This window comes from Larus michahellis, chromosome 19 (genome assembly GCF_964199755.1).
Source record: "Larus michahellis chromosome 19, bLarMic1.1, whole genome shotgun sequence".
In the NCBI taxonomy this organism is placed as follows: domain Eukaryota; kingdom Metazoa; phylum Chordata; class Aves; order Charadriiformes; family Laridae; genus Larus; species Larus michahellis.
Genome location: NC_133914.1, coordinates 3,538,344 through 3,550,478, shown reverse-complemented (window position 1 = coordinate 3,550,478; position 12,135 = coordinate 3,538,344). Strand labels below are relative to the sequence as shown.

Here is a 12,135-nt window from a genome sequence, read left to right as displayed (position 1 = left end):
GACCCACCTTAACCAACGGTGCGCATGGCGGCTCTAAGAGCTCGCCTATGATTGGGTGCCTGCCGGAGGGCGCAAAGTAACCAGCGCAGTGATTGGAGGAGAGCTGGGTCGGCCGTTGTCTCGGCAACCAGGTGCACGCGTTCCCTCAGCCGGCTGTGGCGCCAAGGGCCGGAGCCTCCCGAGGCTCAGGGGCAGCGGTAGGTACGGGCCGCACCCGGCCGCCTCACCGGGGGGGCGGGGGTGCCCCCCCTCACCCGCTGCGGTACCCGCCATTCCCAGCGTGCACCGCGCGGGCGGCGAACGTTACGTTGGTTCCGGTAGCTCCACAGCGGGCATTTCCTCAGGCCGCTGCTCCGCTCCCCGCCCCTGAACGGTCCTTGGCGCGGGCGGCAGTCGCTGGAGCGGCTCGTTGAATGGAGAAAACAAAGGTTATAGCTGACCCGTTACATCTGTAGAAAACGAACCCGGCCCTTCCAGGCGCTGTCCGTCCGCTGCACGTTAACGGTTCCGACTGATTCGTTTTAGAAACAAAATGGTGGGGCTACACAGAGTGGATGCGCTGGCTGCGCGGTAGCTCTGTAACATGGGCGCCTGCCTTTCCGCAGGTACTCATGGATCTTCTGGAGCACGAGGAACATCAAGCAGAAAAGCACCGCTCGGTAACCACGTAGTGAACAGGAACAGCACTTAAAACAGTCGTTTCACAGGTGAAGAAGGAAAACCCCAACCATGCAAAGGTTTTTCCGTAAAAGTACAGCAAGGACTCATTAATGAAACCAATCAATAGTAAGTGGTACCCAGAACAATTTATGTCCACAGACAGTTAGTGAGGTTCCAGGTCCACAATTGCTCTGCTTGGGGGCAAACCAGCACAAGGGACTAAGAAATGCTATCGGATCGTAACCTTCCAGTTGCCGTGTGCTTTGCAAGGCAGTGGAAAGTTTGCTGTTCGCTCCCTTGCAGCACTGACCACCTCCTTGTGCTGTACACCGCCCCTGTAAGAGCCCTCTCCCTAGCAATTACTCAGACCTTTTCCCTCCACTAACCTTCCCTCTAGTTGCAGAGCTTGTCTTAAGACCTGTACTACCCTTGGTCAGAAGCACACTTACATTTTCAGTGACCTTATCTTGAAACTTGCCTAATCCAGCACTAGTGCAGCTCTGTGACAGGTAGTACTAATGCCAGAGCTTGAATAGATGAGGCATCTGTGTTTTTGTCACGATACATCTGCAAGAGACCATGCATTTTGAGAAATGGTAGTAGCTTCCACCTCACCATCTCTTGTCAGTGCCAAGACAAGACGCTTGATTCCAGGCCTGCGAAGTGCAGCGCTTTGTGGGTGACACTGGGCAGCTTAGCATCCAATTTCGGCAGGAGCCGGGGCACTCAGCGTCTTTCCTCAGATTTTCAGTTCAGAGAGGGTCAGTCTGGTGAAGGAAGTTGTTGAGAGGCCTGACTCAGTAAATGAGGACAATCTGCAAAAGCGATTTAACAGCACTGAGTCACCCTTAAAGCCCATTCATCAACAGTTGTGCTTCGAAGTGCATTTTTTCCCCTTTGCTTCTTAAATAAAACAGGGAAATTAAATGCAGAAGTGACTGCTGATTTCTTGACTTGAATACTGCATTTATGTTAAATTTGCCTTTAACTTACACATCCTTTTTAAAATGAGAGCTGGAGTTGTAGTTACATGTTTCCTGTAACTCCATATTCAGAATTTTGTTATCATTGGCTCTTCCTTTTAGGTTTCAAGATTTCCTCCAGCCCTTATAAATACCACAGGAAAGTAATCTCAAACTCAGAAAAAAAGGGATTTAATTCTCAGTCAAAGAGATTTCAGTATAACCAAGTGAGTAACAAAAATGTTTGAAGTTTATGTCTTTGTTTCAAATTTCTTTGCAATTTATAATGATCCTGTCTTGTAACGAGAATAGCAACTAAGTTTAGATCAAGGTTGTTAAATTAGCTTTGTAATCACAACTGATAACAGGATGAGAAAAAATGGTAAAGCAATATTATTGGGTTAAACCTTGAAATTACTCCACAAACAGCGCCCTCGTCTGTACCGTCCCCCCATCTCTCACCCACATATCTTTGGCCCTGGTCCCATTTCCAATCTTCTTGAGCTCCCCAGGACACACAAATATCTATTGCATTTCTTCTGCAATTCAGGAGCAAATTCAGAGAAATCAGTGCTGTTAATGGTTGTGCAGTGATAGCACAAGATGACCCCTCTTATCTTTTGCTATTCTTCAGCCTGATCCTTCCCTGATTTGTAGGAATGACCTTGGTAGTTCTGGTATCTGTCCAGCAGAGGGAAGCAGAAAGATATTTTAACCGTACTGTTTTCCCAGCCTGAGCGCTGCCGGGTTTCTTTTCAAGTCCAGCCAACGCTCACAGGTGCCAAGGGCCTCCTGGGCTTTCTGGATTCAGCTTTCAAGCTACTTCCTCTGCTGGTGGAAAGAGGATGCCCATGGCCCCTGCTGACAGTCTCCTGCTGTCTGGTGATTACGCAGCAACACCAGAACTCTGAAAATTAAGTATATCAAGAATTTCTAAAACTTTGTGTGCCGGCTATGTAAAGTAGGTAAATCAAGGAAGTATTTGGCATCTTCCCTCTTTCTTCTTCTGCCTTTGGCATCTTCTCTTTCTTCTCCTTCCTTTGATCTCTTCCTCCTTGCTTGTCTCTCCCATCTCAGTGATATCAGGAGCGTATTATCTCAGGATTGAATAACAGCAATCAAGGACGTAAAGGACAAAAGATGAGGGAAAATGATCAAGGTAGAGAAGTTGCTTAAATGTCTTCTGTAGGCGCCATCAGTCTGTCTGGTCAGCTTCCAGGAGTTCCAGATGACCTGATGCTAAGTTCTGACTAAAAGAGAAGAGGCAGAGTCTTAAGGTAGCTTCACAAAGCACTCCCTTCCCTTTGAGAATTTCCTGCTTGAAGGGCAGAGCGGGCAGGAAGCCAAACCACAAGCTACACAAGGGCTTGGCTGATTCTTTCTTAAGCTTTATCCCTAGAGAAAAGTTACTGCACCAGGTAGGGGAGGGAAAGCATTAGATCCATTAACACCAGACCATTTGGGGGCTGCTGACTTAGTTTCCTCCACCAAAAGCACTTGACTCTGTCCTCTTCAGCACAAACCATTTTGGAGTGCATTCCTTTAGCAGGGTAGTCAGGGATAAACGCCAGTACATGAAGTTTACCCACTTGTAATTTAGGCAACGTGAAGAGCTTATTTGCCTCTTACTGCCTGACCTAGAATACCTAACAGGTGAGTTGACCCACTTTTGTAACTCTGCCAGTTTACCGCTGTCTTCACACATCCCTACGGGTACCAGAACGCTGGAGTTTGCAAGGTATTTCTGTGGGACTTACCTCTCACTCAGCGCCCCCTTAGATTACCAGAATACGACTCAAAGCATTCCAAGGGCACAGAGGTTTGCAGTCACTTTAGCAGGAGGTAAATTTCCAAGGGCGTGGAGATGTCTAATCTCCAATTACTTTCAACAACACTGAGGTGATGATGGGCATGCCAAGCCCAGAGCTGGGTGCATCGGACGGGAGAAGGGCTCTGTAGCTCTTTCCCTGACACGTGCTATCCTGGAAGGTGCTAATCAAGAACGTGCTACCAGAGTAGTAACTCCCCTTTATGGGGCAGGGCTGAGCGTGGGACTCCATCCAAGCCTCAGCAGGCTGGTCAGCAGGAGAAACCAAGCCTGGGCAACACCAGGGAATGGAGCTTGCAGATGCAGTTTTTTATCAGCTGCTTTGGAAACCTGCTGCAATTTTAATAGCCAGTTCTAGCAAATTGGACCAATCTTGCTTTCCTCAGCACAACCCTCTTGTCCATGGAGAACAGGTTGGAGAACCTCAGGCACGTGGCAGGGCTTCCACGTGGCAGGGCCATGTGGAGATGCAAGTCGAAGACCAGACCAAAGCAGTGTCTGTTCTGCTTCTAGTTCTGGGGGTTGATAAAAAATAGCTAGCTCAGGATCCCCGCCTGCTCCATGTGGACAAGCCCTCAGACCACATCTTCAGAAATCTCCGCCTGTAAGTTTGGCATCCCAGGAGTTCAGCCCCATCACAGGGGCTGAACTGAAACACTGCGTAAGTCAGAGCAGCTTTGCTGAAATTCCCAGAGTTGCATCACATAACTCAGCTTTTGGGTTGTCCCAGAGCATTTCCCTACAAAGAAAAAAAATGTGGAAAAGATTATTTGTGACCATCTGCTTTATAACTCGGGTGGCATTTTTATGAGGAAGGCCAAATCCGCAAGGATTACATGTGCAAATCACAAGAACTGGAAACCTGGGCTGTGATTCCTTGCAGTGCTCTTCCACTTTTAATGGAAGTGGCACATGTTTGGGTTTTATTATTTTTAGCACTGTAGTAGCACTATTACACTTGTCGCATGTAGCAAGAAACAGCTCAGCTGCAGTAGAAAAACAGACTGGTGATTTGCCCATGATCTCACTGTAAATCAACAGCGTCTTCTCCAGCAGACAACTCTGCCTGCCCATTCCCATCTATTCTTCCCTTTAGTCTACTCTTTTGCAAGACCAAGCAGAGCAAGAGCCTCCGTTCTTCTCCCCGCCATTCACGGTTGTTTCTTAAGGGGGAGCGAGTCCTTCCAGGGTTGCTGCTGCTGTGTGGCCACCAGCACAGGTCCTGTCTGGATGGTGGGTTTTAATCAACCATATACTCGCCCCGTGGAGGCTTCCATTTCCCCACCTTTAACCTTGAACCTGCTCCTTCTTGATCCTGTGAAAACTTCTACACAATCAAATCCATTCATTCAGCCTTGTGTCTTTGCATGAGTGGAATAATGCCCGAGCTGTGGTCTTTTCACCTCTCAGCTCCACATTGCTTTGTTCTTCAATCCCAAGCATCCCATGCTCTTTTGCTCACTGTTATACTTGCGCTATTTTCTGGGGGACATCTGATCATTGTCTGATTCCAGCTCTGAACTCATCAGAATAGGAACTAAGTAATTTCCAGGCACTTCCAGAATGTTTTCCATTGGTAACAGGCAGACAACACAATTAATGAAGTTCACATAGTGGTAGAATTCTCTCAAAGATCAGGAACTTCAGCTCTTTCCATCCTAAATACTGGAATCATTTCACATTTATGTTAGTACAAAGCTATTTCTTTCGTCTTTTATGCTCCTAGATCTCCCAAATCCCACCTTTTTTCCTGGATTTCCTGGGATACAGAAGTAGGTCGTGCTACCAGGGGCATTCAGCACTTCATGGGATCACACGTGAAAAGCTGGAGGTATCATGTACAACAGAGACAGTTTTTGATTTGTTTGGCTCTATAAATAGAATCCCTCCCAGTCCTCATTTTGAAAAGCGCAGAAAGAGAACAGAGCCAGGAAAGGTGTGGTGACTGCAAGTAACGCATCCTGCCCACATGCTGAATTAATGAAGTCCGACTCAGAAGTTACAGGTGAGATTTTCAATTTGCTGCGGCTCCCAGTCTATACAAATTGCCATGTAGACAGTAGAGAAATTTGATTTTTCTCATACTCAGAAATATTCAGGTTTTCCATGCAACAGGAGACTTGCATTAAAGGATTATAATTTTGAAACAATGAAGACATCTACCTTAATGCACAATTACAATTAAAGTGTAGAATTTGGGGGTGTAAGTGATGGCTTGGAAAATGATACAGGAAACACAATAATACCGTCATTTATGCTGCTGGTACACCTTCAGCTGGAACGTTATGTTTAGTTCTGGCCACTCTGACTCTAAAAAAAGGCTACGGCAGAAATAAATGCAATTTAGAAATGAGAGCTATGATCATTAGAGTCCCGGTAAAAACTGAACATGCTGAAGATGTTTAATTTAGAGAGAAGGCAAATAAGATGGCTTGAAATGTATGTGAGATAGATAATTAAGAAAAATGAAATAGCGAGCTTCTCCCATATCATATAAACCAGAAGAATATCAGCATAAACTTAAAACCCAATAAATTTAAACTTGAAAGAAGGAAGTAATTGTACAAATAGCGTTTGTTCTCCATTTGTAAACTGGGATGGCAATTTACCATTAAAGCTGTTTGGAGCAACAGATGTACAAACAAAAAAAAAATAATTAATGGTAGTTCATTTGTGGAACTCGCAGCAATAAGGGCCAGTAAGACCAATTGTAAGCGAGGTTTAAAAGTTGTTTAGATACATATGGACTGTACGGACCATTGCTCTGTTCCATCATCGCTGTTCTCAGAGTTATTCCTAAAAGAATTGGTTGTGTTTTCCCTGACCCTGGGACTGCAGCAACCCCTGTCCTTGATACCGAAAGACCCCATATCATCTCATGAGTTTTCATCCCAGAAATCCAGCCTGCCTTGGTTGGTTAGAGGGAACTTCTGCCCAGAAGCTCAAGGCAGGTGAATGTTACATCTCTAACAGGTACTGGCTTTTGAGGTTCAACCTCAGAGCCGGGAATCAGGTCTGCGTACGTACAACTGATGTAATTGACTGTGCCCTTCCACTTGCTGTGGAGCCGTGCCAGTTTGTATCAGCCGAGGACCTAGCCGTCAGGTTCAGTTCCTCAACCTCCTGCTGATTCACCCTTGTGTAAGTCACTTAACTGTTCTCTGCCTGATGCTCCCCACCCATGCCATGGTGACCAGGCTTCTCCGGGGTGTTGTAAGCTTTAGTCCACAGGAATTCAGAATGTTTTCAGATATGGAAGATATTAACAAAACACAAAGTGTTATTAACAATTATCAGATAGTTTATAATAATATACGCGCTGCTAATGGACTTTTCTGTCCCTTCAATGGTATCTTGCTATAGCTGTGATTACTTTTGGATTGTTTTGTTATTCTTTAGAGAGAGTTTTTGTCTTTTTCTGCACAGCACATCTGCATTGCAGCCATTTCCTAGTGAGCCATCCCCTTTTAAACTGCACTTTAATGCAAGATACATCCACTGCGCGGTGAGGCAGAGCATGTTGACACTTTACAGTACTTGATGACTTTGCGTAGCTGTTTGAGACAGAATGAAGACGACACAATTTAATAAGCTTAATAAGTTGCCACTCATCATCTGAGACATCTTAACTGGCTGCATGCGTGTTCTTGAAGCAATTCATGCTTTTATAAAGTAATTTGATATAGTTTAAACATCAGCAAAGGTGGTTTAAACAAACACGTCTTACCTCACAATTTGGGTGTGCAAAGAGCACACGTACAGAGTTACCGAGACTCAGCTGACGTGGGGTAATCGTGTTCGCTCACACAACCTATACGCTAAGACTGTGAACTTTCTTATAATGACTCACTCCGACTGCGGATCTGCCCCAGCATGTTCCAAGTTGATTAAACTAGTTTGCAGGCCATAATTATTTTCTATATCATACTATAATGGATTCGCATCATATTATTTTTAACATTGTAAGAATTTGCTTCTGGGAACGGCCTTCTTGAATTAATCACTGACTCATGATTTACTGTAGGAGATAATATCTAACCTACAAGAAGCAGAACAGGAAACGATCTATTTAAAAGATGGCAGTGTCTGATAATTTATGACTATAGACAAAGAGACATCTGAGAAAAAAAATGAAGGCCAGATCCTGCAGTCTTTACGTGGTCAGTGCTCTCACACAGGCAAAAAGGAACTTTTGTCTAGTAACTGGAGGATCTGCTTATGAAGCAGTGACAGCTGAAAGTTGATGAATATTGGAGAAAAACTGAGCGAGAAACAAGAAAACAGTGTCCCAAGCTGTCCTCAAACAAAACCAAACCCTATATTAAAATAAAGCCAGTTAAACATCATGATTATTGTAGGCATTTCGCTAGCCGAATATAGAATCACAGAATGGTTCGGGTTGGAAGGGACCTTAAAGATCATCCAGTGCCTGGGCAGGGACACCTCCCACCAGACCAGGTTGCTTCAAGCCCTGTCCAGCCTGGCCTTGAACCCCTCCAGGGATGGGGCAATACATGAAAAAAAAAAATCAGGGAAAAAGCATCAGCCTTCTCGTGTTTAAGTCTTTTATGCAGGTTCCTTGCGACCTCCTCACTCTTGTGCATGAACTGGACCCCTCCACTTACACCAGTGAATTAGCCTTGACTGTTAGATGTTTTCTCTAACTACAGCACCAGGGCAGTGACTGCAGCAGGTGGCTGAGCACTCCACAAGAGCAGGGTGACCTGCTCCCCCAGGGACTTTTGGCACGTCTGTCCAAGTCAATTATCTCGGGGACCGCTAGCAGCGTAACAACAGCGCAGCACACTGAGCTTGGTACAAGCTGCGGGAGGGCACAAACACTCCAGCAGTTATCTGCAGGCTTGAAGGGACTGAAATACAGATTCTTCAAGTCATCCTTAGCTCAAAGGCACCGGCCCACCCCGCAGTCCCAGCAGTGACAGCCGCAGAGACATCCCATTTCCTCTGTAGCCCTTTCCAGGAGCCCCTTTGCAGATGCCCCTTTGGTGTCTTGGCAGCACCGTCTCAAATTCTGTGCTCAGTCGGTGACTTGAACCAAACCGGACACTTAGAGCTGACATCGGAGAAGTCAGCAGTTAAACACACAAAGCCACATTTTCTGCAAGGGTTTCAAATCCTCGGCGTCTGTGTAAATGCAACCTTTACCTGCCGGGCAGTCACAAAGAGACCTACCTACAATTGGTAAGCACTCTCAGATTTCGGCCCTAATACTGCCTACAGCTCTATCATTAGAACCACTCACAATGGAGACAACTGGATTTTAAATGTGGGTTTTCCTTTGTTGGTAATTACCCACAGGTAAAGTCAATTCAAAGGCATTCACAAGCCCTTTTTCTTTTTCCGAAACAGACCTCTATGGATTTCTGCAAGCAAAGCAACAACGTTTCTGGCCAGACAGTGTTTGTGTCCAAAACCACAAGAGGATTAAATTCGGAAAAAATTGGAAAATGGCCTTCTCCATATAGGCGAGCCTTGAGCTGGGCGGAAAGATGTTGCTGATGATTTTGGTTCTGATTCTCCAGGGTGCAGAGCACCGTCACTCACAAATTCAGGTCACTCAGAGCTTCTTAAGGCCTGTTAGATTTAACCGGGTGTCAGGACACCAGTGAGTCTCCCTTCCAAGAGCTGTGGGTAGGTCCCTTTGAACCTCTGCTGAGACAACCATCCAGAAACCATCCTGACAGTTTTGAGTAGCCGTAAGGAATCACTAGAACACCCCACAGTGCAGTGTGAGTGCCAGAGGCCTCAGGAGAAGCCACATTAGTGCATAATGTACCAAGCTCCACAGTATTTAAGCTGGAAAAGAAGTCTACTGGCCCATTGCCCGGTGAGTTTTGCGACCTGGAGTGTGAGGGCAGGTAGCTTTGTAGCTTATCTTACAAGTTATGCCACGTGTGAGTTCTCCTCCTGTTTGTTTGTTTCTCTAAAATTGCTAGTATCTCCACTAGTTCCTATGCTCAGGACAAAGTTTAGTGTTGCCTTATCAGTGTCCCTCGAAATAAGCTCTGCCCAGGACAGCGCTTTTTAAATCCAGAAGCGATTTCCCCACGCAGTCCTGTTATACCGGTTCTTTTTCCTTCTATTACATTCACTGACTGATGCACTCTCTTTCCTCAGTGCCACCGTTGTGGCCTTGTTTGCTATTTACATCCCTTTCCTGTTTGTCTTGTAGGTCACTACAACATCAGCGATTCCCTCATCGCGGTGTCTCCCAAGGGTATCACCTCCTGCTTCAAGTCAAAGACCTCCCACCTAATGCGGATGGACAGATTTACTCCAGAGCCTGCAGCCCGTCAGCCACATAAACCTACCAAGGGAGCAAAGAAAACTCCTTTCAGGTAAGTCCAGCCTGGAAGACACGCCACTTTCATGGGACAGAGGAAAATACGTCAGACAGCAGAGTGACCCCGCAGTGTCCCACTGTATCTCCTGGTCCAACGTGGCCAGTTATTGCCACAGGTTTAGGGGAACTGGCTCAGAGGTGGAAGTGTTACAGTGCACTGCCTTGGAGGGGAGTGTGGGTTGATAACACCCTGGAGCAGTGTATCAGAGGTACCTTTATCAGATGATCTCTCAGACATTTACAAACAGTAATTAAATACTGCACCACCCTTATGATGTAGGGGTAATTTCTTATCCCCATTTTACAGAGTAAGAAGCCAGAGCACACATGACCTGGAAAAAAGATGCCTCACATCCCAGGAAGAGGTTTTCAGCACTAGGCTGTGTTTCTTTTGCGTTGCCAATGCCTAATCTCACCCCCAGAGAACACACTGGGCTTAGAGAGTCAAATCTGGGAACCACTGGGCAGGAGCGGTGGGACGTGGTCGTGGCTGCCCGGCAGCTCAAGGAACCTGATGGGTAAAGCATGGACATTTCCTCAGCCCCTGCTAAGGCTGGGAATTAGAGCTGGAAAGAGCCTTTTAAAACTTTCAAGTACTTCCTTCAAGACGGAACTGCCATTCCCATGTATTCCATCCTACCGCTTGTTTCAGAGAAATTAAAAGGCATGAAAGGAAACTCCCTTTTCCCAAGCCCTCCTCCCCCTTGGTATCCTTATGGGAGGACAAATAAATCTGTCTATCAGCAAATTGTTCAAGTAAATTTATTGTCACCACGCAGTGACGTTGCCTGGCCTAAGATTAAGATCAACAATAAATTCCTGGCCATGGAAAAGAATGAGAACATGAGAAAGCCCACGGCTGTCCTTACCCAACAGGTGTATCTTTACTACATCTCTCAGCAGTTGTATCTTATAACAGGGGTTTTGTAAAAAGAGTGGGAAGCTGTAGGCTGGGAGGGAAGCAATGCCAAGCAGCCTTTGATAAGGACAGAGGGATAGAGGAAAAGGCAAATTAAATATGAGGAGAGAAGATCGCCAGTCTGTGTTATCAGAAAACAGAAAAACACTCCACACCCAACTGCCGGCGTTAGAGCCTGCTCCCTCTCCCGTTTCAGTCAGCGGGAGAGAATGGGAGGAACTCCCAGTTGGAGTCATTTGGCATCTCTGTCTTGGGTTCAGTGCTATCTCACTCTGGAGTAGCTGAGCAGCCGGGTCTCTACAGAGGCTGGACCACTGGGAAGTCTTTGTATTTTACAATAAACAAAGCGGGCTGTCTATAGCATTGAAATTGAACCCTTTTCCCCCCAGATCATTTCCCAAAGATTTTAGCTTAGGAGGATAAAGCATCCACCTCCCCAGGGCACTTAACAAAATCCACAGCTTTTGTTTCCAGACATAAAACCCCATAAGTTTGGGACAAGTTCCTCAAATGTCTCTTTCTCCTGACAGGCAGAAATTCTGCTTGACTCTCTCTGCTCCAGCCACCCCTTGCAAAGACCCTCCTTCACCCCGGCAGTACGACCTTGCGGATTACAAAGGGTGTCCAAAGCAGGACTGCTCAAGAGCTGACACAGGGTGATGGACGGGGAACAGATCACAGGAAAGGTTCCCTGGGCCAGGAAAAAATACAAATTGTTCTGAAGTACTTCTCGCGACTAGAGATAGCAAAACACAAATGTGACTAAACAGCTCTACTGCCCGCTCAACAGGAAAAAAAATGAAGCTCAGAAATTCGGAGAGCTCACCTGCAAAGGCCTGCGGACACCTGAAGACACACAGCATTTCCAAAAGGCACTTAACTCAGTAGCAGGTGGCGTGTAGGACCCCTTGTGAACGGGGGGCAGTAGGTTTATGACGAGCACCAAATGTCTAAATCCTTATAAGATCAGAGCTTAGCATCTCCTGACACCTTCAGATGGTCTGCTATCATCCAAAGGGCCACACAGCAGCAACGTGGCAGAAGCAGCACTAGAGTCCTGACTTCTTTATCCAACTTGTTCATCCATATTTTACAATATTATTTTTAAAGGCAAGATTCAAAAAGCATGTTTGCAATGTAAAGGCCATTAAAGCATCACTGACTGTCAGGGCGTTTGACAAACAGGTTCTGTGAGTTCTGGTGCATGTGTAAAACTAACACATAATTCTGGCTGTTGGTACAACAGACGTTTCACCTGCAATATTTCTCTGTTTGATTGGAAGAGAAGAGCACTTGCAGGGAGAGAAGAGGTTTAAAAAAACATGCCTTCTCAGAGTAGCGAGAGGCTCTGTGCCCCAGCTGGAGAGCAGCGGCACAGAGCACCTCAGCACAGCCTCCTTGG

The 12,135-nt window shown here is 46.1% G+C and overlaps 1 long non-coding RNA gene across 1 annotated transcript; it reads left to right on the top strand.

Moving 5' to 3' along the window:
- Window positions 1–604: 604 nt before the first annotated feature.
- Window positions 605–11,615, top strand: LOC141733126 (uncharacterized). The gene is made up of 3 exons (XR_012584222.1): window positions 605–707; window positions 9,644–9,809; window positions 11,264–11,615. It is a non-coding gene; the product is annotated as an uncharacterized LOC141733126 (long non-coding RNA).
- Window positions 11,616–12,135: the final 520 nt, after the last annotated feature.